Source organism: Bos mutus, chromosome 10, assembly GCF_027580195.1.
Source record: "Bos mutus isolate GX-2022 chromosome 10, NWIPB_WYAK_1.1, whole genome shotgun sequence".
Classification (NCBI taxonomy): Eukaryota; Metazoa; Chordata; class Mammalia; order Artiodactyla; family Bovidae; genus Bos; species Bos mutus.
The window spans coordinates 45254735-45278550 of record NC_091626.1 but is presented as its reverse complement, the minus strand read 5'-3'; positions in this window follow the sequence as shown (position 1 = coordinate 45278550).

Here is a 23816-nt window from a genome sequence, read left to right as displayed (position 1 = left end):
AGTCCATGGGTTTGATTTAAAAAGCTGCAGTTTTCTGATTTGTGTATGTCTGCTTTGATGTAAGAATGAATTTAAAAGGTCTTAAAGTTTGTATATTTCCAGATTTAGTCTGCATTCTAAGCTATCAAGTGGTTGTATCAATTTATACCCCACATCATCAGTGTAAGAGAGTTCTGACTTCTTCACACCTTTGTTGTATCTACACTTGGCTTCTCTCTCATTTTGACTAATTTGCCTCTTAAATATTTGTTTCACAGTATGATTTTAACTAACATTTTTCTAATAATATGTGAAAGCAATGGAAGTCAAAGATCATAAGGACACTGTTGATATATGCCAAACACATGAAATACATTAGCTTCTCAGGATAGAGACTAGAGTAGAGAGGGTAGAAAAGTGAGTCTGGAAAGGCAAGTAGAAAATATCTGGGACAAGAGTTCTAGTAAGTAGCTGGGATATTATTCTGGAGCTTAGAGAAATGGTCAGGACCAAAAATACAAATTTGCTAAGTGTAAGTATATTGATTGTATTTGAATCCATAGAACTCAATGCAGTATTAGTTTATGATTATAGACAAGGGAAAAAAAGAGATCAAGGAGGACATTCTTCTGCTACTGTTAATGTGCAGAGGTCTGGGACAAGAGACATTCATAAAGAAAAAAAACAAAACAGACGTTGTTCAGTTCAGTTCAGTTGCTCAGTCATGTCTGACTCTTTGTGACCCCATGAACCACAGCACGCCAGGCTTCCGTGTCCATCACCAACTCCCATGTCCATTGAGTCAGTGATGCCATCCAACCATCTCATCCTCTGTCGTCCCCTTCTCCTCCTGCCCTCAATCTTTCCCAGCATTAGGGTCTTTTCAAATGAGTTAGCTCTTCGTATCAGGTGGCCAAAGTATTGGAGTTTCAGCTTCAACATCAGTCCTTCCAATGAACACCCAGGACTAATCTTGAGGATGGACTGGTTGGATCTCCTTGCAGTCTAAGGGTCTCTCAAGAGTCTTCTCTATGGCTAAAATCAGAATATTGAGTCCTGGAATCCAAGTAAAGAAATTGTTTCAAGGAAGAAGTGACTAAATGTGTCAAATGACTTTGATAAAGTACATAGATCAAAGTCTAAAAATTTGCTGTTGTATATGGTAAGATAGAGTCATTTTGAGTATGACAAGAATTGTTTCAGTGGAATAGTAACAAAGAAAAACTAAATGAATTAATTTAATAGAGTTAACATATATTGACAAGTTGGAGATGTTTTAAAATAAATAGTAACAGAAAAATGAGCATACACAATTCTGTGCATTTTCTCCTCTAAACGTAAGGACCTTCTTCCTGTTTTAATGTGTTGAATTTTATGACTTTGGGTATACTTTTTTTTATAACTTTTGGGTATACTTTTCTAATGAAAATTATTGACATGTTTGTCTTCATAAAATATAAGAAAAATTGTATTAAATATTAAATATTTCTGAGACAAAGCACAAATAATACCCACACAAAATGAATAATTCAACTCAGCTCTTCCTGGTTTTTTTAAAGTGTAAACAATATATAATACAAAATCTATTATTGAGTGACTGCTACATGAATTATGAATAAAAATAATTTATAGGAATTGTCACTATACAATGTTCACCATAAATCTACCAACAAAGTTCTCTTAGAATTGTCTTCCATATATACATCCTTTTATTATGACATGGTGAGATATTGTCAGAATTTATTTGATACAGTGTTTAGAATTTCTTGGTAATTTTTATGGATTGTGATATGACAGTATATGTGCTTGAAATTAACACTATTTACTATTTACTTGATAGATTAGTAACCCCTCTGTAACATCTGTGCTCCATTTTATGCTGAAAATTCATGAAGCGTCTATGACAAAGATACTAATACTGATAGGACAATATTGAAAATATTTTGACAGAAGTAAAAAATAATTACGTTGCCTTCATGTTTAAAAAAAAATTATAGTTGCATTTGTGCAATTTTGTGGATAGTTTAAGAAGTTAATGTTGTGTACCTGACATACAAACATTTTGCTTCTTGGTCATAATTTGGTTAATTGATTGAGCTCTGTATTGTTCACTGGAGATCACAGATACTTCATAAGTGAAGGTAAATGAACTGGAGATCACACATTTTAGGGTTTGCAAAGTATCGTCTAATAACTGTTTTCTTTGGGTACCTTATATACACTGTGTGCTACTACGTAAGCCATAACCTGGTTCTCACTCTGTTCCTCGTGATTTTAAAATTTTTATCTTTATTATACTTTTGTTTTTCCTTGTTTGACTTGGCAGAAGTGAAAATAAATGTTGATGGTGGTAGCTGACAATGCAGCCCTTATTTTTCACTATGAAGACTTTCAAAATAGGAGAAATCTTATGCTGAAATGAAAGGAATATTTTGTTACAGTACTTGAGTACTCTCAGAAGATTTTTATAAAAAGGACAAACATCTCTAATTATCTGTATCTATGCAGAATTGTGTTTCTGAGGAATTATATATAGACACTTCTGAAAGAATTCTTTTATGGAATTTGTCCTTAAAATGCCTTCAGTTATTATAAGACATGTTTGTCTGGCTTCCTTCCAGGGATGTTTTCTTTTAAAGTGAATGTAAATCTGATTGTAAACCTATACTTTCAAAGAAACTAAAATAACCTGTTTCTGCCATTTAGCTTTGGTGCCCTTCCTGTAAATGTTCAGTATTTTGAAGTAAAAAGCATATCAAAAAAAGATCTTCAGGAGCTTCTTACATTATTTTAAAATCTCTTCCATTGATCTTTTAGTGATCACTTAAAGATTTATTTTCTAATAGATTTTTAAAATCTTGTTATGGATATTTATATGTCAGCTTTTTCTCCTTTAAAAAGCTTTGTTTTCATCCCTTGGTGCATTATCATCAAATTGAATGCCTAGAAAAGCATTCATTTTTCAGTTATTCACTTGTGAATTAAACATGTGTTAACACAATGTTTTGTGTATTGTGTTTACTCATCTCCTGTGTTTTCACAGGTTTTGCATGACTGTCATAAAAGTTTTTGCATAAGAGTTGAATGTGTATATTATATTTATTTTATTCTCTGTAATCAAGCCCATATAGCACTTTGCATTATAATATTACAGTACACTTAGGCAATGATGGGGCTTCCCTGGTGGCTCAGACGGTAAAGCGTCTGCCTGCAATGCGGGAGACCGGGTTCAATTCCTGGGTCAGGAAGATCCCCTGGAGAAGGCAATCCACTCCAGCACTCTTGCCTGGAAAATCCCATGGATGGAGGAGCCTGATAGGCTACAGTCCATGGGGTCGCAAAGAGCTGGACATGACTGAGCGACTTCACTTTAGGCAATGATAATATTAGTACACTGTAGTGACCACATAAGGTTGCTTCAAGCAAACAGGCTGGGGGCTTTAGCCACCCAGAGTTGAGTGTATCAATTATCACTATCTTGGGCCAGGCACTGCTGTGCATACTGGAAACATGGTGGTGAACAGCAGAGGCAAAGGCCCTGTCTTTGTTGTGTTTACATTTTAAACATGGATAATATACTTCCAACAAATACATAATACCTCTATAGAGGGCAAATAGGGAAAAGAGATAAGGAGTTGATGAGATAATGAGATAAGGGAGTATCATTTTAGGTAGGGTTATCTGAAAAGTTGGCAACCCACTCCAGTGTTCTTGCCTAGAGAATCCCATAGACGGAGAAGCCTGATAGGCTGCAGTCCATGGGGTCACACAGAGTCGGACACGACTGAAGCGACGCAGCAACAGCAATCTGAAAAGTTTCTCTGTGAAGATGGTTTTTTGGTTGTTATTGCCCAGCTTTTCTCTAGTTATAGAGAGTGGGGGCTACTCTCTAGCTGTGGGGTGGGGGCTTCTCGTTGCAGTGGCTTCTCTTGTTGCAGAGCATGGGTTCTGGGGCACGCCAGCTTCAGTAGTTGTGGCTTGTGGGCTCAGAAGTTGTGCTTTCCAGGCTCTAGAACATAGGTTCAGTATTTGTGGCACACAAGCTTAGTTGCTCTGTGGCATGTGGCATCTTTCCGGATCAGGGATCAAACCCATGTCTCCTGCATTGGCAGGTGGATTCTATACCAGTGAGCCACCAGGGAAGCCTGACGATGGCTTTTGAAAAGTTCAAGAATTAAACTAAGGGAAGTAATGAACTTTGGGGAAATGTGAGAGAAGAACATTCTAGTCAGAAAGAACATGAATACAAAAGTTAGAGTGTTAACAGAAAATTTTGAGAAATGTAGAGAAGATCAGGGAAACTAAAGTGGATTGGATGAGGCAAGAGTGGGAAAAGTGGGAGTTAGAGCAGGAGGCAATGACATGAACATGTGGCGCCTTCTAAGACATGGCCAGAAGTTAGGATTTTATTTTGAGTGACATGGGAAATGATTATTACAAGGTTTTGAGCAGAAGAGTTAGATCATTTGATTTATATTTTAAAGGAACCATTTTAGCTTTTATAGGATGAGTAGAAGGCAGGGAGATGACAAATTTGAGAGACTAATTAGGAAGTTACAGCAATAGTTGAAAGAAGAGATCATGGTGACTTGATCTTGGAGTCTAGGGTTTAAGTGGTAGAGGTAGCAAAATGTGATCAGATTCTGGATATATTTTGAAGACTGAACCAGTGAGATTTTATGATAAATAGGTTGATAAATTTTTATATATGAGAAAACAAATGCTTATAAAAGTTAACCAGAAGCAAAGGAATGAAAAGTACAAAATTAAAAATGATGGCCATATACTACTTTTTTCTTTGTATAGAAGGCTCATATTTTAACCTTGTGGTCTAGTGGTTAGAATTCAGTGCTTTCACTTCCATTGCCTGGGTTCAATCCCTGATCAGGAAACTGAGATCTCTCAAGCTGTGTAGTGCAGCCAAAATTATTTAAAAATAAATTTAAAAATGAAATTAAGATTTAAAACAGGTAAATATTATTTCTTTATATGTCTTAAAACGTAGGCAAATATTATGTCTTTATATGTATAAAATAACACATTGAATTTGATATTTTAAAGTTGAATACCTTTCCCACGGTTTTTCTTTTTTTTTTTTTTTTTTTTTCGATACATGAAAATTTCTTTTTTTTTTTGCTAATTTTATTTTTAACTTTACATAATTGTATTAGTTTTGCCAAATATCAAAATGAATCCCACGGTTTTTCAAGCTAATATGTAGCCCTTGCAAGATTGAGGGAAGTAGAGGGTGGATATGGAGGGCAGAAGGCAATTATCTAGCACATCTCACCCCTATTTCTTTCATTATACACACATCCTTAACTTACTCTGATACAAAATTTACATACCCAACACAGGAAGCATATAAAGTCATGTCAGTTACCATATCATCATGTAGTGATATCCATTTAGTCATACACTGTCTAAAACTGAAAAGCTTAGCTGCCACATTTATATAATGGAAAAACCAAGGATCACAAAACAATCAACATAAACTATAGCTGCTGCTACACAGACCATTGCTACCATTTCTGTAGCTAGTGAGAGGTACTCCTCCTCAATAATAATACCTATACTCTTCCAACACTCATTCCATATTGCCCATCCCATCTCCCAGCATATCAGTTGAACAGTGATACATACCTGTTAGGTGACACAGTGCTTCACTCCTGCAGGACCTGAGTTCTTGATGGCCTTATCTTTATGAGGTTGCTGCAGTTTCCCATTTATTTTGACTGTTGAGAAAGGAAGTACTATCAATTCCCTGGGATCCAGACAGTATTCCTTGTGTTCATTACACAGCATCAATACAGTTGGCCCTAAGTAATCTTGATCAACCACTCTGATCAGTCAAATGACTTCCTTCTCTGAATGTTGGTTTACTTTATGAACTAAAATGGCCAGTAATGGCTGCAGGATCCAAATCCCTTGAACCATGATAGTGTTTAGTAAAAACATTCTTCCCTTGGGCTTTAGGATCTATAAATCCATTGAGCTCAAAGTTGTAGAGACAGGAATCAGATTCTTCCACTGGGTTAACAGGAATAATAGGAAGAAAAATCAGTTCTTTTGGTACCTAGGTTCTAAGGAGAAAACAGAATGATATTATGACTCCTATCTTAAATGGTACATTGTATCCTATAAAACAGCACTACAAACCCATAGAGTTATGTATATGCTAGTGCTATAAGTGAACTTTCAATAGTACATCATTTCCCTCTTTTATCAAACAAAAAACTCAAACAAGGGAATATGATTTAAAAACAATGAATTCTGTGGCTATTAACTTGTTGCTTTTTTTTTCTCCTTAAAATCCATCCGTTAGCTAATATATCATTAGTGAGAGTCAAAGCATACCCAATTTCCAATCAACCTTTGTATATCCAACTTCTAAAATTAAATGTGCTATGCTATTTGCCCAGAGAAGGCAATGGCACCCCACTCCAGTACTCTTGCCTGGAGAATCCCATGGATGGAGGAGCCTGGTAGGCTGTAGTCCATGGGGTCACTAAGAGTCGGACACAACTGAGTGACTTCCCTTTCATTTTTCACTTTCATGCATTGGAGAAGGAAATGGCAACCCACTCCAGTGTTCTTGCCTGGAGAATCCCAGGGAAGGGGGAGCCTGATGGGCTTCCATTTATGGGGTCGCACAGAGTCGGACACGACTGAAGCGACTTAGCAGCAGCAGTAGCAGTATGCTATTTGCCACAAGATGTGCTTTTACCTCTCTAATTAATAGTGCACATGGTCTGTGTAACTAGCAATGACATATAACAAGAGTGAATTTGTTTTTGGTCTATTGCTTTACAACTTAAATCATTTGGCGCAAGTACATTAGCATGAAAGTCACTAGAGGAGGGAACTTTAAGTCAATTACTATAAAATCTTTAGTTATTAAGTAACTAAGGGAGCTAAGGGAGCTAAGTAACTAAGGAGCTAAGCTATTTTTTCTTTGAGAAAAGTTAAGAAGGAAAACTGGAGCATACATCTAATTCTGTGCAGGAATAGAATATGAATGTTTAGAACACATCAATGAGGCTTATGCTCAGTTTCACTGTATCTTAGAAGTTGAGTTCTTCTAACTTCCTTTAACTTCCTCTTTGATAGTCTGAGAAGACCCTAGTATTATTAATGCAGGTTTTGACTGCAAAGATAATAATGAGACCCTTTCCTGTCCATGATAGAATTATTTGAATGACATTCTTTATACTCATCTATAAATTGTGTTGTTGTTGTTGACGGGCATTAAAAATGACAGTATTTTCCTGGAATGATTTGCAGAATCTTACTATAAGCACCAAACATCAAGAAATGCCAGTGAAAAGTTTAGGAAACTAAACCACACAGAGCTAGGCCTCTGTATGAATTGAAGTAGTCCTATCATAAATAATTTATATCCCAACATACTGAAATCAAAAGGTGTTACTTGAATCTTTGTGTTTTATAGGTTTCACAAGGACAAAAATATAGTGTAAATATATTTACAAACCACCATTAAGTTGTAGATAAAGTAAAGAACATCAGTTAAATTTTAATTCCATATAAAAATGTATTTTTAATAAAAATATTTTCAAAATGTCATTTTGGGACATACTTATACTAAAAATAATTGTTTTTATTTGAAATGCACTTTTACCTGATCTCCTGTATTTTTGTTTGCAAAACCTGGCAAGTCTCTGTCCCTTCTACCAAGTTTTTTTGGGAAAATTCTTTTTATGATCTACTGAACCCTTGGATTTTATTGTTCTGATTGGGGTTTTGCATTGAAGAGACTAAATAATTAGTAAAAGAGGATACCTTCACTATAGAATAGAAAGAATGTGAGAGTCCTTTCTGAAGGGCAGAATAGATGTGAGGAGGTATTGGAGTAAGAGGAGTGGGGTAGAAATAGAGAGTAATGTTGAGAAGAAGAGAGTTTAGGGAGTAGGTTCCATGTAATGAGAACAATTTAGACTAGACTTAAATACGATTTTTGGAAAGTTTTGCTCTTTTTAATATAACATAATTTCTCTTTTGGTTTCTTGTCAGTAGGCTCCAAGAACTACATCGCATTATTATGTTGTTGTTTTTCTGTTTGTTTGATTTATTTTCTGGTGTGAGGGTAAGGTGTTGATGTTAGTTTCTTTAAGTTTTGGTATCTGGCTGGCACTGGCCAACCAATGGCCTAGTTTAAATTAGGTCACATCAAAGTTCAGTGCGTATTATTAATTGTCAAATCATGGGGACTGTCTGTCAAAAGGCGAAAATGCTTCTATGGAGGTTTCAAAAAATTGGAAAATAGCAATTTAATATTGACCTAAAAACATCTGTTTCAGCTTTATTGACTATGCCAAAGCCTTTGACTATGTGGATCACAATAAACTGTGGAAAATTCTGAAAGAGATGGGAATACCAGACCACCTGACCTGCATCTTGAGAAACCTGTATGCAGGTCAGGAAGCAATAGTTAGAACTGGACATGGAACAAAAGACTGGTTCCAAATAGGAAAAAGAGTACATCAAGGCTGTATATTGTCACCCTGCTTATTTAACTTTATGCAGAGTACATCATGAGGATTGCTGGGCTGAATGAAGCACAAGCTGGAATCAAGATTGCTAGGAGAAATATCAATAACCTCAGCTACACAGATGACACCACCCTTATGGAAGAATGTGAAGAAGAACTAAAGAGCTCTTGATGAAAATGAAAGAGGAGAGTGAAAAAGTTGGCTTAAAACTCAACATTCAGAAAACGAAGATCATGGCATCCGGTCCCATCACATCATGGCAAATAGATGGGGAAACAGTGGAAACAGTGGCTGACTTTATTTTTCTGGGCTCCAAAATCACTGAAGATGGTGATTGCAGCCATGAAATTAAAAGACACTTACTCCTTGGAAGGAAAGTTATGACCAACCTAGACAGCATATTAAAATGCAGAGACATTACTTTGCCAACAAGGGTTCATCTAATCAAGGCTATGGTCTTTCCAATGGTCATGTATGGATGTGAGAGTTGAACTATAAAGAAAGCTGAGCACTGAAGAATTGATGCTTTTGAACAGTGGTGTTGGAGAAGACTCTTGAGAGTCCCTTAGACTTCAAGGAGATCCAACCAGTCCATCCTAAAGAAGATCAGTCCTGGGTGTTCATTGGAAGGACTGATGTTGAAGCTGAAACTCCAATACTTTGGCCACCTGATGCGAAGAGTTGACTCATTGGAAAAGACCCTGATGCTGGGAAGATTGAAGGTAGGAGGAGAAGGGGAAGACAGAGGATGACATGGTTGGATGGCATCACCGACTTGATGGACGTGAGTTTGGGTAAACTCCGGGAGTTGGTGATGGACAGGGAGGCCTGGCGTGCTGCAGTTCTTTGGGTCGCAAACAGTCAGACATGACTGAGCGGCTGAACTGAACTGAATGGTTTGGAGTGGTTTGTGAAGTAAGGAAAATTCTTTTTCATAACTGAAGCCATAAGGTAGACAAGTGTCAATTTCCAAATTAAGGAAGTCATTTCAGTGAAAGAGCCTTGTTGTGGTGTGTTTTGTCTAGTTCTTACAGACGCACTTGTCAGTTCAGTAGTTCTGCTTCAGGGATTCCCATTAAATTCTTGAGTTATAGGCCCATGTCGGGCTGCCCTTAATTATAACAGCAAAATAAACTGTAGTTAACAATGTTATTTAGTTCCCATTAGCATTTATATCACTACAGTAGAGTTTTGAATTCCTGCCTTGTGAGGACCCTTGAAGTTTCAAAGCAGATTGTAAACTAAGAAATAATAGTATTGGGACAATGACATTGAAACATGTAAAATATCATGTAAGAAACGAGTTGCCAGTCTAGGTTCGATGCACGATACTGGATGCTTGGGGCTAGTGCACTGGGATGACCCAGAGGGATGGTATGGGGAGGGAGGAGGGAGGAGGGTTCAGGATGGGGAACACAGGTATACCTGTGGCGGATTCATTTTGATATTTGGCAAAACTAATACAATTATGTAAAGTTTAAAAATAAAATAAAATTAAAAAAAAATAATAGTAGCCATTTCTCAGGCTGGCTGAATAAACAACATGTCTTTGAGGCTTAAACAATAGTGAAATTTGTGAAGATGAAGAATATATGGACTTAGCATCAAGAGGCCCAGTTTTAAAAGAGGGGGGAAAAATATCAAGGATAGGGACTTCCCCGGTGGTCCAGTGGTTAAGAATCCACTTTCCAATGCAGGAAACACAGGTTTGATCCCGTGCAGAAGATTCCACATGCTGCAGGGCAACAAAGCCTGTGTGCCCCAGCTACTAAAGACCATATTCTAGAGCCTGTGCTCCTGTGCAGCAACAGAAACACCACAATGAGAAGCCCAGGCATCTCAACTAGAGAGCAGCCTCTGCTCACTGCCACTGGAAAAAGCTCACGTGTAGCAATGAAGACCCAGAAAAGCCAAAATTAAACTTTAAAAAATCAAGAATAATATAATAAATATTCATATACCACACATCCACAATTTTTTGAAAAGTTTAGCATTGCTGACTTAGATTTAACATTTTTTATAAAAGATATAAAGTAGGTAGGGAAGCCCCTTGTACAGTGGTAAAGAAATTGCCTGCAATGCAGGAGACATAAAAGATGTGGGTTCAATCCCTGGGTCAAGAAATGGAAACCCTCTCCAGTATTCTTGCCTGGAAAATTCCGTGGACAGAGGAGCCTGGTGGGCCCCCATCCATGGGGTAAAAGTAGACAAAGTACATACGTTTATAATATTGAACTAACTTTGACTCCAGGTGTTTCTTGACTTCCTACTTTTGCATTCCACTCCCCTATAATGAAAAGGACATCTTTTTTGGGTGTTAGTTCTAAAAGGTCTTGTAGGTCTGTATAGAACTGTTCAACTTCAGCCTCTTCAGGGTTACTTATTGGGGCATAGGCTTGGATACTGTGATATTGAATGGTTTGCCTTGGAAACAAACAGAGATCATTCTGTTGTTTTTGAGATTGCATCCAAGTACTGCATTTCAGACTCTTTTGTTGACCATGATGGCTACTCCATTTCTTCTAAGGGATTCCTGCCCACAGTAGTAGGTATAATGGTCATCTGAGTTAAATTCACCCATTCCAGTCCATTTTAGTTCGCTGATTCCTAGAATGTCGACATTCACTCTTGCTATCTCCTGTTTGACCACTTCCAATTTGCCTTGATTCATGGACCTAACATTCCAGGTTCTTATACAATATTGCTCTTTACAGCATCGGACCTTGCTTCCATCAACTGTCATATCCACAACTGGGTATTGTTTTTGCTTTGGCTCCATCCCTTCATTCTTTCTGGAGTTATTTCTCCACTGATTTCCAGTAGCATATTGGACACCTACTGACCTGGGGAGTTCCCCTTTCAGTATCCTATCATTTTGCCTTTTCATACTGTTCATGGGGTTCTCAAGGCAAGAAAACTAAAGTGGTTTGCCATTCCCTTCTCCAGTAGACCACATTCTGTCAGACCTCTCCACCATGACCCTCCCATCTTGGGTGGCCCCACAAGGCATGGCTTAGTTTCATTGAGTTAGACACGGCTGTGGTCTCTGATCAGATTGGCTAGTTTTCTGTGGTTGTGGTTTCAGTGTGTCTGCCCTCTGATGCCCTCTCGCAACACCTACCATCTTACTTGGGTTTCTCTTATGGTGGACGTGGGGTATCTCTTCACGGCTGCTCCAGCAAAGCCCAGCCACTGCTCCTTACCTTGGATGAGGGGTACCTCCTCATGGTCGCCCCTCCTGACCTTGAACGTGGAGTAGCTCCTCTGGCCCTCCTTTGCCCGTGCAGCTGCCGCTCCTTGGACGTGGGGTTGCTCCTCTCGGCCACCACTCCTGACCTCGGACGTGGGGTAGCCCCTCTCAGCCGCTCCTGTGCTGACGCAGCCTGGCACTATTGGTAGCCGCCCCTGACATTGGTCGAGGGGTAGCTTGACTCGGCCATGCTTCTGTGGGTTCCATCTTAGCTAGCGCGCTTCTGCACAATCTGTCTCATCCTGCGCACTTCTCATGATGCAGAGTCCATCATGAGAAATGCTGGGCTGGAGGAAGCACAAGCTGTTTAGTGGCCTGAGCAGTGAAAGCTGCAGTCTAGTCCCTAGCGGCAGGATGAGAGCTGCAGTCTTCAGAAGCGAACTGCTGAATGGGCACAGAGGGCGCCTGCAGATATGTCTGCAACCTCAGGCTGAGTAGCAGTAAATGCTAGAGCAGTCCATTCACCCGAAAATTGCTCCTGGATCACAGCCTTTCCAGCAGCCTCCCGCTCTTCTGAATCTCTGTGGCAGCAGAGATCAGGCCGACCTTGGAGTACGGAATGAAGCAGAGCAAAGGCTAATAGAGTTTTGCCAAGAGAACGTACTGGTCATAGCAAACACTGTCTTCCAACAACCCAAGAGAAGACTTAACACAAGGACATCACCAGATGGTCAACACCGACATCAGATTGATTAAATTCTTTGCAGCCAAAGATGGAGAAGCTCTATACAGTCAGCAAAAACAAGACCAGGAGCTGACTGTGGCTTGGATCATGAATGCCTTACTGCCAAATTCAGACGTAAATTGAAGAAAGTGGGGAAAACCACTAGACCATTCAGGTATGACCTAAATCAAATCCCTTATGATTATACAGTGGAAGTGAGAAATAGATTTAAGGGAATAGATATGATAGAGTGCCTGATGAACTATGGGCTGAGGTTCATGACATTGTACAGGAGACAGGGATCAAGACCATCCCCGTGGAAAAGAAATGCAAAAAAGCAAAAGCTGTCTGGGGAGGCCTTACAAATAGCTGTGAAAAGAAGAGAAGTGAAAAGCAAAGGAGAAAAGGAAAGATATAAACATCTGAATGCAGCGTTCCAAAGAATAGCAAGGAGTGATAAGAAAGCCTTCCTCAGTGATCAATGCAAAGAAATAGAGGAAAACAACAGAATGGGAAAGACTAGAGATCTCTTCAAGAAAATTAGAGATACCAAGGGAACTTTTCATGCAAAGATGGGCTCAATAAAGGACAGAAATGGTATGGACCTAACAGAAGCAGAAGATATTAAGAAGAGGTGGCAAGAATACACAGAAGAACTGTACAAAAAAGATCTTCATGACCCAGATAATCATGATGGTGTGATCACTCACCTAGAGCCAGACATCCTGGAATGTCAAGTCAAGTGGGCATAAGAAAGCCTCACTACCAGAAAAGCTAGTGGAGGTGATGGAATTCCAGTTGAGCTATTCCAAATCCTGAAAGATGATGCTGTGAAAGTGCTGCACTCAATATGCCAGCAAATTTGGAAAACTCAGCAGTGGCCACAGGATTGGAAAAGGTCAGTTTTCATTCCAATCCAAAAGAAAGGCAATGCCAAAGAATGCTCAAACTACCGCACAATTGCACTCATCTCACATGCTAGTAAAGTAATGCTCAAAATTCCCCAAGCCAGCCTTCAGCAGTATGTCAACCATTAATTTCCAGATGTTCAAGCTGGTTTTAGAAAAGGCAGAGGAACCAGAGATCAAATTGCCAACATCTGCTGGATCATTGAAAAAGCAAGAGAGTTCCAGAAAAACATCTATTTCTGCTTTATTGACAATTCAAAGCCTTTGACCATGTGGATCACAATAAACTGTGGAAAATTCTGAAAGAGATGGTAATACCAGACCACCTGACCTGCCTCTTGAGAAACCTATATGCAGGTCAGGAAGCAACAGTTAGAACTGGACGTGAAACAACAGACTGGTTCCAAATAGGAAAAGGCGTACGTCAAGGCTGTGTACTGTCACCCTGCTTATTTAACTTATATGCAGAGTACATCATGAGAAAGGCTGGGCTGGAGGAAGCACAAGCTGTAATCAAGACTGCTGGGAGAAATATCAATAACCTCAGATATGCAGATGATACCACCCTTATGGCAGAAAGTGAAGAGGAACTAAAAAGCCTCTTGATGAAAGTGAAAGAGGAGAGTGAAAAAGTTGGCTTAAAGCTCAACATTCAGAAAACGAAGATCATGGCATCTGGTCCCATCACTTCATGGCAGATAGATGGAGAAACAGTGGAAACAGTGTCAGACTTTATTTTGGGTGGCTCCAAAATCACTGCAGATGGTGATTGCAGCCATGAATTTAAAAGACACTTATCCTTGGAAGGAAAGTTATGACCAACCTAGATAGCATATTGAAAAGCAGAGATATTACTTTGCCAACAAAGGTCTGTCTAGTCAAGGCTATGGTTTTTCCCATGCTCATGTATGGATGTGAGTGGACTGTGAAGAAAGCTGAGTGCCAAAGAATTGATGCTTTTGAACTGTGGTGTTGGAGAAGACTCTTGAGAGTTCCTTGGACTGCAAGGAGATCCAACCAGTCCATCCTAAAGGAGATCAGTCCTGGGTGTTCATTGGGGGGACTGATGCTGAAGCTGAAACTCCAGTACTTTGGCCACCTCATGCGAAGAGTTGACTCATTGGAAAAGACTCTGATGTTGGGAGGGATTGGGGACAGGAGAAAAAGGGGACGACAGAGGATGAGATGGCTGGATGGCATCACCGACTCAATAGACATGAGTTTGAGTGAACTCCGGGAGTTGGTGATGGACAGGGAGGCCTGGCCTGCTGCAATTCATGGGGTCGCAAAGAGTCAGACACGACTGAGTAACTGAACTGAACTGAACTTTGATTACCATTTCCCTCAGGGCTACTACCATAAAGGTTTTGGTGTATATCCTTTCAAACCACATTTTGCTCCTATATGTAATTAGTGACCTGGATAACCTTGAATACATGGGATTTAATCATGAAGCAAGTTCATGTGTCTCCCCTATTCCTTTATACTGACACTGTGAATGTTTACTCTTCCCAAGTAATAGGCAGAATTTGAGTAGTCTGTGACATCTCTAACTGCCCTTGGCTAATCAAGAATCATGTGGTTGTTTAGAGTCATGAAATACTATCTCAGTTTGGTTATTACATTTTCAGGTCTTCTTGGATCATTAGAGTTTCATGTAATAGTCAAAACTCTAAATTGATTTAATGCTGAAACTTCTTTCCACCTCTATCTTGGACCAAGTGCATGAGTAAAGTCTAAGGTTGAGATGGAACACATATGGTCTGCTTCTTCTATCCCTCTGCCTTGAATTTCTACGAGGTTTTCCGTGGCCCTTTAATCTTGTGTTTGAGGCTGCCAGAGTTGCTTACTGTGTCAAAGTCCTGGCAGGGAACAGGTGACACATACAAAAGGAGTGATTACCAACAATTTAATGAAGAGAGTGTTTTAAAAGGAAAGGTGAAACACCTCATGGCTAGGAAGAGTGAAGAGCCACCACCATACTTGGTCACCCATTAACAGCTTAGGCCTGCGGTGGAGAAATACACATACTGCCAAGCCACAGTGAAAGCAGAGAAGAAACTAAGAGAATAAATAAACCAAGTTTTGTTTCATCCCACTCTCCCCAACCCCCCAAATATCCTGTGGGTTTTTCCCTTTGACTGAAATCAGTCAACAGCTAAAGGCTTGAGGTAACTCATATGGGTGAGCCTTCAAGAGTATAAAGCAGGAGCAAATCTGTAACACTAAATCTCTCACTTTGAGTACTTTGATGGGTCTTCAAATGATTTCTCTTTTCTTTCCTTCAGCCCCACCTAATTTGTGGGAAACTCCCATCTGCATTAAATAGGGAGAATGTCTTCTGATTAGAGCTTATTGCTGTTTCTTTCTTAAATGCCTGTCTATCTAGCAATATGTCAGCTTTCCAATTCTAAATATGTTTATTCCTCCAGGAATGTTCTCTCTTCTGCATAACTGACATCTAGTACAAAGGGGTCACTCATGTATTTGTGGTCCTGAAAGACACTGAGAGTCTATATTAAAATGGCATATTTTACCTTCAGCATGAGCTTCACATCAGGAGGTCCACTAGTCTCCATTCCTTTATGATTTTTCAGACTAGGTTCAGAAACTGATTCCAATCTTTAGGGGCACATGTTAGTCTTTTTTGAATGTTTAACTTAAAGACTTACTCTGTTATCTTGTACTGTCTTCACAGTTCCATTTCAGTTTTTAAATTGCCTGTGAACATTTAGAGATCCTTGGTCTAAGTGTCACTTTTAAATAATCTAGTATTTCTGGTATAGAATTATCTAATATTTTACAAATGATGGATTATGATTTTTTATTATGAATTAAAATCACTGATACTTATTTTCTATGCAATTTGCAAGTTATAAAAGTGACTTGAAGAGATGATTTCACATTTGCTGCTGTTAGGCCTAATATATTTGATTGAGTAGGCTATTTTATGTTAAATGTTTGTCTTGAGATTCCACAGCACAAGGATAGTGTGTTTTGGCTCACACATGGATGTGGCACAGGAAGGAACTTCAGTGTTCTTGCTATGTACTTTATTTCTACCTATGGCCCCAGAAGGATGGCAAACCTCCTTGCTTCCTTTATAGATCAGTAGGTAGATAGTCTTCCTATTCTATATTTTTGTGTAGAGAAGTGCTTTGGTATATCCTGGCTTTAATCATATAAAGCAGATACTTAGCTTGGAGTCCTCTCTTATATGGAATTGGATTCTCTTCTAAATCATTGGTAAAACATTTTTGGTACCTAGATATTTTTCTTCTTAGTTTCAACTTAGTTCTATTATATAAATAGCTCCCCATATTTTATCTGATGTTTCTATATATTGGCATACATGTGTGGTGGTGACATATCAGCTTAGTCTTACTTATTGACTGGACATAAATTTGGTTTAAAAAGGAATTTTTATAAAAAATGGGCATTTTCATTTCTATGTAATTTTAGCACCTGTAATTTCAGTAATGCAATATAATATGCATAGCATAATTTCTAACTCAGTTTAATCCATTACATAATAGCTCTAAAATTTATAAAGATAATACAAATATATATCAAGGAAGGAATTTTTTTATCTGCATGTACAATCACAAAATGTAATATTTCTAGATTTATTATAGTTTACAAGTACAATTATATCCTGCTGTAAGTAGTGATTGAAAAGATCAATTATTTCCATTACCTAGAACAAAAATTAAAAATAAGGAAAACATGACAGTTCATATTTTGTTTTGATATAAGATAATTATTTAGTTCTTTCAAAAACTGAGAAAATGTAGTGAAACTTTTATGTACAGTATTTGTTTTTTCTCACCTATCAATATTTGTTTATGTGATTTCAAACACATTAGCATCAAGTCTTGGAAGTGGATAAGCAGTGAAGTTTGCCAAGAATTTATAAAGAGCCTAATATCATAAATTTGAAAACTACTTGTGGTTTATCATCTAATATCTCAAAATTCACATTAGACAGGAAAATATAAAAGTAAGAAATGTTACATGACTTAGTAAATAATGCATAGTATTTTTTACTGGTCTAAAGCCTGTGGGTAAGATCATTACATAGGAATAAAGCAGATAGTCATGGTGTTGAACATAAAGATTTACATCATTTTCCAATCCATGTCTTGATTAACATCTTAGTTTTGGAGAGAGCTTAGTAGAATATCAATGAGAATTAGGTTGTTATAGGGAAGTAATATAATAGCTCACTATTTATAAGAAATGGGTAAATGGCTTCAGTTGCCAAATGTGACCTTTTTTCTCTGTCTGAAGGTCATATGAGGCTTTACTTCATAAAATATTATTAACATATAGAAAGAAATTTTTTTCTTGAGAACTTTCTGCTTTATATTTATGGTAATAGCTTTTTGAAATTGAAGGCAGTGTCTGATAGCTTGCTATGTTAGGATGATAAACAATTATATTTGCACCTGTTAATTCTTTAGTGCATATTATTTTTCTGAGACATGAAGGTAAATTTTCCTTTTAAAGTGTGTGTGTGTGAGGAAATGGGTGGATGGTACTTAGGATGAAGAAGATAGATTTGTCATGGTGTAGATTTTCTTCTCCTCATGAAACAGACCTGTGGATTAGAGGTAAATAAATGAGGATGATAAAGTTTGGTTCTTATTTTGTCACCTTCTACTATATCCTCAAATCATTTTATTTTGGGTTACTCCACAAAGTCACAGCAAAATCAGTCTTTCAGATTTGCCTTTTGTGTTGTACAACTTTTGTAATGATCCTTTAGTAGTCTCCTTAGTTGAATATTCATTCTTTTTCAATGGAGGGGAAACGATCTCTAGCCTTGGTTTCATTGACTCCTACTATCTTGAAGTTTATTTTTCTTACTCTGAATTCTCATACTCTGTTTTCAATTTTTAGTTTAACTGTTGAGTGAGCATGCAATCTAAATCAACAATAAGATATTACCTTTTTGTACGTAATTAACCAGTCTTTTAGACTGCAAGAGAAAATTAGATTATCTTAGTAGATTCAGGGAAATAATTTGTCAAGATTCAGCAATATTTATGATGAAAACATTCAGAAAACTAGGAATATGGTAAATAATCTTTAACTTGATACAAGTCAAACATACCTCTCTCTTATAACTCATAAATCAGTCTAAAAGTTAGTAAAAATAAAACAGTGCTCTTTAATAAAAACATGCTGTAAAGCTCATATGTAGTATGAATCAATAACTTAAATTATTCATGTATTGGGTTGGCCAAAAATTCCCTTTGGTTTTAAGGTAAAAATAAAAGACACAATTTTCATTTTCACCAAGAACTTTATTGAACAATGTATTCTTCATTTTGTTCCACTACCTTTTGCCATTTTTCAGGTAATTTGATAATTCTGTCTTGCCAAAATGTTTTATTTTTTAAGCAAAGAACTGTTCTAGGTGACTTTTACAGTCTTTCACAGAATTGAAATTTTTTTCCATTAAGAGAATTTTGTGAAGACTGAAATAAATGGACATCTGAAAGTGCAATATCTGGTGAATATGGTGGATGAATCAGAACTTCCCAGCCAAGCTGTAACAGTCTTTGATTGGTCATCAGAAAAATGCCATCTTGTATTATTCTTATGGAAGATTAAGCATTTTCTGTTGACTAATTGCAGATACTTTTCATTGAGTGCTGCTTTCAGGTGGTCTCACTGGGAGCAGTACTTGTTGGAATTAATCATCTGGTTTTCCAAAAGAAGCTCATAATAGAGGACTCTCTTCCAATCCCACCATATACACAACATCACCTTCTTTGGTTGAAGATCAGACTTTAGTGTGATTGTTGGTGGTTCATTTTGCTTGTCCCACAATCTCTTACACTCCATGTTATTGTACAGTATCTACTTTCCATCACCTGTCACAATTTGTTTTTAAAATGGAATGGTTTTGTTTTGTTTAAGTAGAGAATCACATGCAGTAATATGGTCAAGAAGGTTTTTTCCTTTTAACAAATGTGGGACCCAAACATCAAAGCAATTAACATAACTAAGCTGGTGCAAAAAAGTTTCAGCACCTGGTGTGGATAATTTGAGTGTGTAGGTTATCTCCCATGTGGTATGATGTTGATCTCAATAAATGTTTCGATTTGATCGCTATCAACTGGTCTACCCTACTGTGGAGCGTCAGCTGGCAAGAACCTTCACAAACCACTTTAGACATGTTCGATCAGTTATAGCACCTTCTACATGTACTGCAAAAATCTGTTTTTGTGATTCAGTTGTGCTTACCTTTCTTGAAATAATAAAGCATATTAAGCCAAAAATGTTCCTTTTTTTTCCATCTTCAGTATTAAAATGGCTACACAAAAATTCACCAATTTTGGTAAGTTTTTTAAAATGCATGCTGATATGACAGCTTTCATAATACAGTCTAACAAAATTGTTTCAAATTAAGCTTTTAAATTTTTTTAAAAAATTTATTTGACCACACCACTCATCGTGTGAGATCTTAGTTCCCCTACCAGGGATCAAACTCATGTCCCTTGCATTGGGAGTGTAAAGTCTTAACCACTGGACACAGGGAAGTCCCTCAAATGAAGTTAAAGATGACTAAACACTGGTATGGAAAAAAACCTAGGGAACATTTTGACTAAGCCAATATAATTTAAGATTTTACTAGAAAATCTTAAATTATACCATATTAAAAAGGTAGAATGAAGCAGTTGAAGTTGAATAATTCACTCCTAGATAACTTTTCAAAAAATTCTCCAGAAAAATTTTAAAATACTTCAGACTGAATGATAATGAGAACATCACATATCAAAATTTCTGTTGGATGCAGTTACATCAATCATCAGAGGAACATTTATAGCCATATGTATACCTCACAGAATGTCTCTTCTCATCAATAATACAAATGTAAAAAATAAAAGAGTTCTGTCTAAAGGAAAGACCACTCAAAAGTGTACATATAGTACATCAATAAAAATGTAAAAATAGAGTCCAGAAACATAACACCTATATATAATGGTTATCCTTGGTTCAATTTCATTTAAAAAACTGAGGGTATATTCTGGAAGTCCTTTTTTCTCTACAGATTTGATTTTTCCATCAACTTCAGTTCTGAAAATAGAGAGATTCTCTTCAAATTTAATTCAACCTTTAAGTAAACCAATTATTTGTTCTTCCAGAAATATACTCAAAAAAACTTGATAAATTTTCCTCTCTCATCAAGATGAGTCTAGATTATGTCTCTTTTATTATAATTTTATAAATTGCTGACTACTTAAGTGACTACCCTTTTATTCAAATTAAAGTTAGATGGAACTATACTTTCAGAAAACTTTTAGGTAAATATTACTTATACATTAATCTTATGTGTGAGTTTTTTATATTTTAATTTTAATTTCAATTACTACTCCTTTACGATATCATTTATTGGAGTATTATATGTATGATCTTAAAAGATGATGCCTTTAAAGTGCAATTCATCCTAAAAGATAAATTGTTAAAGTGCTGCACTCAATATGCCAGCAAATTTGGAAAAGTCAGCAGTGGCCACAGGACTGGAAAAGGTCAGTTTTCATTCTAATTCCAAAGAAAGGCAATGCCAAAGAATGTTCACACTACCACACAATTGCACTCATTTCACATGCTAGCAAAGTAATGCTCAAAATTCTCCAAGCTAGGCTTCAACAGTATGTGAACTGAGAACTTCCTGATGTTCAAGCTGCCTGGTGGCTCAGAGGGTAAAGCCTCTGCTTGCAATGCAGAAGACCTGCGTTCCATCCCTGGGTCAGGAAGATCCCCTGGAGAAGGAAATGGCAACCCATTCCAGTATTCTTGCCTGGAGAATCCCATGGACAGAGGAGCCTGGTAGGCTACAGTTCACGGGTTGCCGGTCGGACATGACTGAGCGACTTCACTTTCACTTTCTCTTTTTCAGAGGAACCAGAGATCAAATTGCCAATATCCATTGGATCAAAGAAAAAGCAAGGGAGTTCCTGAAAAATATCTACTTCTGCTTTATTGACTACACCAAAGCCTTTGACTGTGTGGATCACAATAAACTGGAAAATTCTGAAAGAGATGGGAATATCAGATCACCTTACCTGCCTTCTGAGAAACTTGCACGCAGGTCACCAAGCCATTGACTGTGTGGATCAAAACAAGCTGTGGAACATTCTTAAAGAGATGGAAATACCAGACCACCTTACCTGCCTCCTGAAAAACCTGAAGGTAAGGTCAAGAAGCAGCAGTTAGAACTGGGCATGGAACAATGCACTGATTAAAACCTGGGGAAGGAGTGCATCAAGGCTATATATTGTCACCCTGCTTATGTAACTTATATGCAGAGTATATCATCCAAAATGTCAGGCTGGATGAAGCACAAACTGGAATCAAGAATGCTGGGAGAAATATCAATAACCTCGGATATGCAGATAATACCACCCTTATGGCAGAAAGTGAAGAGGAACTAAAGAGCCTGTTGGTGAAAGTGAAAGAGAAGAGTGAAAAAGCTGGCTTAAAACTCAACATTCAAAAACTAAGATCATGGCATCTGGTCCCATCACTTCATTGCAACAGATGGGGAAACAATGGAAATTGACAAACTTTATTTTCCTGGGCTCCAAAATCACTGCAAATGGTGACTGCAGGCATGAAATTAAAAGACACTTCCTCCTTGGAAGAAAAGTTTTGACAATCCTAGACAGCATATTAAAAAGCAGAGATATCACTTTGCCAACAAAGGTCCATCTAGTCAAAGTTATGTTTTTTCCAGTAGTCATGAATGGATGTGAGAACCAAAGAATTGATGCTTTTGCACTGTGGTGCTGGAGAAGACTCTTAAGAGTCCCTTGGACTGCAAGGAGATGCAACCAGTCCATCCTAAAGGAAAGAAGTCCTGAATATTCATTGGAAGGAGTGATGTACAAGCTGAAGCTCTAATACTTTCGCCACCTGAGGTGAAGAGCCAACTCATTAAAGACCCTGATGCTGGGAAGGATTGAAGGCAGGAGGCGAAGGATACAACAGAGGACAAGATGGTTGGATGGCATCACCGACTCAATGGACATGAGTTTCAGCAAGCTTTGGAAGATGGTGAAGGCCAGGGAAGCATGGCTGCAGTCCATGGGGTCACAAAGAGTCGGACATGACTGAGCGACTAAACAACAGCAACATATATATGGTTTATCAATAAGTAAAAGTGCAAAGAAGATTTTTGGTTTCAATAGCTATTTACTGTAAATAAATGACAAATGTAAAAGCAACTTGATTTTTATTGATACTTTAATAATGATTAGTTTTAAAAATACAGTAATGAAAATTCCACATATCATAACTACAGGATACACTCAAATAGAATGCATTTATAGAAGACAATTTATAGATCTCTATTAAAAAGAATAAATGATAAAATTTATTAGTTACATGTCTCACCCAAGAAAGTAAAAAATGGATGCAAACCTGAAATAAATGAGGGGAAAGAATGTAAAGATAAGAGGAGTAATCAGTCAGCTATAGAGCAAAAGATTCATGAGAAGACTGAGACAAAAGTTGTTTCTTATAGAAGACTAAAAGATAAAACTTGACACTTCCTTTTTTAACCAGAGGAAGATACATATGATATTAGGAAAGATAAGAAGAAGCTAACCATATAAATAGCAGATTTAAAATATATACTATAAGCATAATTATAATTTATTTACATAAATTTAAATACCTAGAAACAGTAAATAATAAATACAGAGATACTGGGGAAAGATTATTGAATGAAAAAAGTATTAAAAATATGAGATTTATGGTACAACTTTAGTTACATTAGAAACATACACCTGAAGCACCATTATATATAAGATTATACACATTTGTTATTTTTTAAATTACATCTATTGAGTTATAATTCATAAACAGTATAAATCACCCATTTTAAGTGTACAGTTTGTACTCTGCTGTAAGCTCTAGAAATTATTCAGCTTATAAATTCTTTGCTGGTGCCAGCTGCTTGCAGTCTCACCACATGCATAGAATTTATGGTCTGGAACAGACTCAGGGCTTTCAATTCACCAATTTCTGGAACTATTGTTGCTGATTTCCCTTCCTTTCTCCACCCCATAAATTCCAGCCACCTTAGTCTCTCCCCCATCCTTGTCTAATCTCTGCTCAAGCTCCCTGTCTTTCTTTGACGGACCAGAATGGTCTTCCATGCGGAAAACAAGGATGATCATGAACTCACTTCATTTGTTTCTTTCTCTCAGGAAGCACTGCCCTGCAATAACTATAGTCAAATTATGTTGTTTAGTATATTTTTGTGTCATTTCTAATTGTTTATGGCATGGGGGCAAGGCAGTTGTTCCGCAAGCAGAAGCAGATGTTCTGTGTGTGTCCATTGTTAAGGATCTTTGTGAAGTATAACCGGATAGGTGACTGGTAGCATTGTGCTTTGGGGTTAAAGAGTTTAAAAAGTAAAGGAGAGGCCTTGCCTGAGTTAATGATAAATGTTCTATGAACTAAGAAGCATGTGTTAATAAACTCAA